Source organism: Aquarana catesbeiana, linkage group LG05 (genome assembly GCF_042186555.1).
Source record: "Aquarana catesbeiana isolate 2022-GZ linkage group LG05, ASM4218655v1, whole genome shotgun sequence".
Taxonomy (NCBI): Eukaryota; Metazoa; Chordata; class Amphibia; order Anura; family Ranidae; genus Aquarana; species Aquarana catesbeiana.
Genome location: NC_133328.1, coordinates 579,473,336 through 579,479,406, shown reverse-complemented (window position 1 = coordinate 579,479,406; position 6,071 = coordinate 579,473,336).

Here is a 6,071-nt window from a genome sequence, read left to right as displayed (position 1 = left end):
ACATGTGGTATCCCCATACTCAGGAGAAGCAGCTAAACGTATTTTGGGGTGCAATTCCACATATGCCCATGGCCTGTGGCTTTACAATTGCGCACAAACGTGCAGTGGCAACAAAATAAATAAATTTTTAAAAGCCTTTAAAAGCCTTTACAGGTTACCACTTTAGATTTACAGAGGAGGTCTACTGCTAAAATTACCTCGATCTGACCTTCGTGGTGATACCTCACATGCATGGTGCAATTGCTGTTTATGTTTGACGTCAGACCGCTGCTTGCGTTCGCCTTAGCGTGAGAGCAGGGGGCGACAGGGGTGCTTTTTTTTTTTTTTATTATTTTTTTGCTTTTTTATCTTATTTTTAAACTGTTCCTTTCATTTTTTTTTTTTTAATCATTTTTATTGTTATCTCAGGGAATGTAAATATCCCCTATGATAGCAATAGGGAATGACAGGTACTCTTTTTTGAAAAAATTGGGGTCTATTAGACCCTAGATCTCTCCTCTGCCCTCAAAGCATCTGGCCACACCAAGATCGGTGTGATAAAATTCTTTCCCAATTTCCCAATGGCGCTGTTTACATCCGGCGAAATTTAAGTCATGAAATGCTCGTAGCTTCCGGTTTCTTAGGCCATAGAGATGTTTGGAGCCACTCTGGTCTCTGATCAGCTCTATGGTCAGCTGGCTGAATCACCGGCTGCATTCTCAGGTTCCCTGTTGAGACAGGAGAGCCAGAGAAAAACACGGAAGACAGTGGGGGGGGCATTCCCTCCCACGGCTTGTAAAAGCAGTCTAGAGGCTAATTAGCCGCTAGGATTGCTTTTACATGAAAGCCGACCGCTGGCTGAAAAGAATGATACCAAGATGATACTTAAACCTGCAGGCATCATTCTGGTATAACCACTCAAAGTTGTGAATGGCGTACCTGAAGACAAAAAAATGGTTAACAATAAAACACAGTAAATGGTAAAGTAAAAAAAATTGCATACCTGAAAAACAAACATGATAAAACATAATAACAATAAAACATTGCAGAATAGAATACAGTAAAAAAGAGCAGAACAATAGAGAGAGAATAGAGAGAGAGAGAATAGAGAGAGAGAATAGAGAGAGAGAATAGAGAGAGAGAGAACAATAAAACGACAACTATTTTTTTTTATTTTATATATATATATATATATATATATATTTTTTTTTACACTTTTTTGTAACTAACTTTTATAACTGTAAGCGGTTCCAGGTTCGGGTCTCTCAAAATGCGATGGCATCTTGGGAGACCCTGTGAAAGTGTGCCTAGTCTGTGCAATGCTGTACCCTACGCTAATACTCAACTAGTGAATGGTAGCGTTCAAAACATTCACCAATGCAAAGACCAGGATTGTCAGGACAGGAGGGACAATAATAGTGGGTGTCACGCCTATATCCGCGCTTGCTGCAGACACGACATCTTTTTTGGGGGGGTTCGTTGGGTAGGGGTACTCGGGAGGACATAAAGAAAATGCCTCTCATGCAGCTGACTGCATTTGGTTGGGGATGTGAATGGGGGAAGTACGGGCGCTGCAGAAGTGGTGGGTTCCCAATTATTAGGATTGGCGAATGCAGCAGGAAGGGCACTATGGGCATGACGGACCTGTTTGTCTTCTTGGTGGCAGCGGGACACTACTTATGCTTGCCACCTCACCAGCTTGAACTGCACTTATGGGACTCGCCACGTCACCAAGTGTTACTGCAGTGCTGGTTTGACTACAACCGGGGTGTACTAGGCCGCTGGCGCTTGCCAGTTCACCAAAACGCTACCAAAAAAACTGTTAGCGATCGCAGGGATCAGGCCTGACTCTGCGAACGCTGCAGTTATGCGTTTTGTAAGTGACAGTGATCGATCGATACTGCACTTGGGTGGGCTGGGCTGCGCGGAGGGGCAAAATGCAGGTGTTAGCAGGTATCTGGGCTGATCCCGCTAACACTGCGTTTTTGGGAATCCTAAACTGCTGGGGACGCTAGTATAGATCTGATCGGATCAGATATTGATGCTTTCAGATACTATACCACTAAGGGAGGCGTATGCTGCGTGCGTGGGTGTTAGCGGTACTGGCGCTAATCTGACGCTGCCTGGGGCGACGCATATCACCGCCGGGCGATCAGGGGGCTAAACCTTTATTCGGTAATAAACGGCGGGTGCCCTGACACTATAAAAAATAAACAAACTAACCAGCGTCACCTGTAACGGTTATACGGTGATCAGTGGTGAAAGGGTTAACTAGGGGGCAATCAAGGGGTTAAAACATTTATTAGGTAGTATATGGGGGTCCCTGACGCTATAAAACGCTGACGGCGAACCTAAATATTTACCTCACTAACTAGCGTCACCAGCGACACTAATACAGCGATCAGAAAAATGATCGCTTAGTGACACTGGTGACAGGGGGTGATCAAGGGGTTAAAACTTTATTAGGGGGGGTTAGGGGGGTACCCTAGACCTAAAGGGGGGTAATACTCACTGTCCCAACACTGTAACTGTCACAAACTGACACCATGCAGTAATCAGAAAAAAAAAAAAAAACTGCTTGGTGTCAGTGTGACAGGGGGGGGGGTGATCGGGGGTGTTTTGTGTGCCTGGCATGTTCTACTGTATGTGTGTAGTGTTTGTGCACTCACATTGATGTCTTCTCTCCTCGGCGCCGGAACGGAAAATACCGAGCCGAGGAGAGATGACATCATTTCACAGCAGCAAAGGAAGATTCTCATTAGCCGGCGGCGATCGTGAGGGGGGGCACAAACGGATGGCCTCCCCCTCACCTCCGATCGCCAGGAGACAAAAGAGGACTGCCTCAGGCACCTGCGGGAGGCAGATCACGTAGATGTACGTGATTTTGCCTGCCCGTGCCGCCCAGTGTTGCCAACCCCCTGAAGTGAAATTTACTGGCAGGATGACAAAATTTACAAACGGCACCACTTTTTTACTGGCAAAAATCATGAAAATTACTGACAGATCTGCATTTTTTACTGGCACTGCAAAAAAGTACCTAAAATTACTATTTTCAGTGCTAAACAGTGCAAGGATACATATTTGAACTATAAACATATAGCTAGTGCTGTTAGCAATGTGTTTAAGCTAAACAAAAGTCAAAAAACATATTTCTCTATTGACATGAAGGTCAGGTTACTATAACCCAGCTAGCACTAGGTTCCCTCCTAACATCAGAGTCTGTAGGGATCCCCCTTACAGTGAAAGGGAACTCTTATGTAAAGGGGAACGCTGCAGATCATGATCTATGGGGGAACTCTGATGTAGAGGGGGGCTCTGGTGACCAGAGACCACCTTATATCAGAGTCCACTGTGTTCCCTTTACATCAGAGTTCCCAATTACACCCTTTACAAAGAGTTCCCCTTTGCACTGTAAGGGGCAATCCTGCAGACTTTGATGTAAAGGGGAATGCCAGGAACTCTGATGTGGTGGGCACTCTGGTGACCAGAGACCACCTTCCGCAGAGTGAATACACTAAGGTAAGGGCAGTTACTAATTTAGGGGGAAACCTTTATATCAGTGCCCCTTACATTATTGTATTCACTCCCCCTTACATCAGCAACCCCCCTAGACTGACTTGCCAGTGCTGTCACTGACCTCCTCTCAGGTGCATCGTGCAGGGCTCAGTCAGATGGCTCCAGCTTGGTGGTTCTGGTTTTCCTATGGTCTCCTCTCCACAGTCCACACACGTCTGACTTCTCCCGTGACCCCATGATCCCGGCGGCGCTCCCACTCTTGACTCCTTTCCCGACTCCCCCTCAGAGACTGCAGACATGATGTAGGAATAGGTCAGAGGCTGCGGGCAGGAGATGGTCAGAGGCTGCGGGCACTGGGCAGGAGATGGTCAGAGGCTGCGGACAGGAGATGGTCAGAGGCTGTGGGCACTGGGCAGGAGATGGTCAGAGGCTGCGGACAGGAGATGGTCAGAGGCTGTGGGCACTGGGCAGGAGATGGTCAGAGGCTGCGGACAGGAGATGGTCAGAGGCTGCGGGCATTGGGCAGGAGATGGTCAGAGGCTGTGGGCACACGAGATGGTCAGAGGCTGTGGGCACACGAGATGGTCAGAGGCTGTGGGCACACGAGATGGTCAGAGGCTGTGGGCACACGAGATGGTCAGAGGCTGTGGGCACATGAGATGGTCAGAGGCTGTGGGCACACGAGATGGTCAGAGGCTGTGGGCACTGGGCAGGAGATGGTCAGAGGCTGCAGACAGGAGATGGTCAGAGGCTGCGGGCACTGGGCAGGAGATGGTCAGAGGCTGTGGGCACACGAGATGGTCAGAGGCTGCGGGCACATGAGATGGTCAGAGGCTGCGGGCACACGAGATGGTCAGAGGCTGTGGGCACACGAGATGGTCAGAGGCTGTGGGCACTGGGCAGGAGATGGTCAGAGGCTGCAGACAGGAGATGGTCAGAGGCTGCGGGCACTGGGCAGGAGATGGTCAGAGGCTGTGGGCACACGAGATGGTCAGAGGCTGCGGGCACACGAGATGGTCAGAGGCTGCGGGCACACGAGATGGTCAGAGGCTGCGGGCACACAAGATGGTCAGAGGCTGCGGGCACACGAGATGGTCAGAGGCTGAGGGCACACGAGATGGTCAGAGGCTGCGGGCACAGGAGATGGTCAGAGGCTGCGGGCACAGGAGATGGTCAGAGGCTGCTGGCACAGGAGATGGTCAGAGGCTGCGGGCACAGGAGATGGTCAGAGGCTGCGGGCACAGGAGATGGTCAGAGGCTGAGGGCACAGGAGATGGTCAGAGGCTGAGGGCACAGGAGATGGTCAGAGGCTGCGGGCACAGGAGATGGTCAGAGGCTGTCACTCACTGTGATATACACACAGACACATTATATATATATACACACACACATCTCCATGCACAGTGACAGCCATGAGCACACACACAACGGATCCCGTTATCAGAGTAACTTCATCACAATGCACAGTGTGCTCTGCAGACATGAACACCGCACAGCCCCGGTCATCCCCGGCACACATCGGTCACCCCAGCCCCGGCCACCCAGTGGGGAACGCCGCACTGGTTCGGACTGCAGGCATGGCTGGCAGAACAAAAGGCAGCAGCAGACATGGGCAGTGCCAGGTGCCCACCTGATAGTGGGTAACCCCGCAGAGAGTGAGAGAGCGCCGGAGACAAAGCTGGCAGGCTGGGATGTACTCACCGGAGACGGAGAGTGGAATCCGGGTGATCGGGTGTATATGGAAGTTGGAACCAGCAGAAGAAGAGCTCCGGGCAGGGGGGAAGAAGGAGGGGAGAGCATCCAGGGAGAGGGGAGGAGAGAGTGACTGTTACCTGTCCTGCCGTGGCCGGGCCCGGTAACATGGCTCCTCCTGCTCCCCCCGCTGAACCGCCGAGAACTGAAGATCGAGCGGCGGCCGGCGGCTTCTGTTCAAAAATGGCGCCAGGCGGCGTCATTACATTACTGCGCATGCGCCGGCCTGCCGAGCTTGTACGATCTTTCCCGAGTCCTGCAGGCTTCGGAACGGAGCATGCGCAGTTGCATGGCCGGCCCGCAGCCATCTTTTTTACGGGCACCGGCTGCCCGTAACGGGCATTCACGGACGCCCCGAAAATGGGGTGATTTTTACGGGCTGCCCGTAAATTAACGGGCGGTTGGCAACACTGGTGCCGCCGTACATCGGCGTGAGGCGGTCCTTAAACGGTTAATGTGGTAGTGTCTTATCTGCATTAAATTTGCCTCAGAACTTGTGTAATTCATATGTGTTCGGGTTTAAAGGGATGAGGTGGCGACTCTACTGACACCCCCTAAGTGTGTGGCGCCCCCCCAACGATACGCCACTGGATATAGTGTATATATATATGTGTGTATATATATATATATATATATATATAGCGGGCCACCCCACTCCGGGGAACAGAGACCACATATTTATATAGATAGATAGATCTGCGGTCTGTGTTGCCCTGTGTGGGGTGTCCCGGCTTCTTCTCTCAGGTTGCAGTGAGGTGAGCTCAGCACACAGACCGGAGCACACGAGGACACCGAACCAGTGCCGCAGAAGGCTCAGCCCGCCT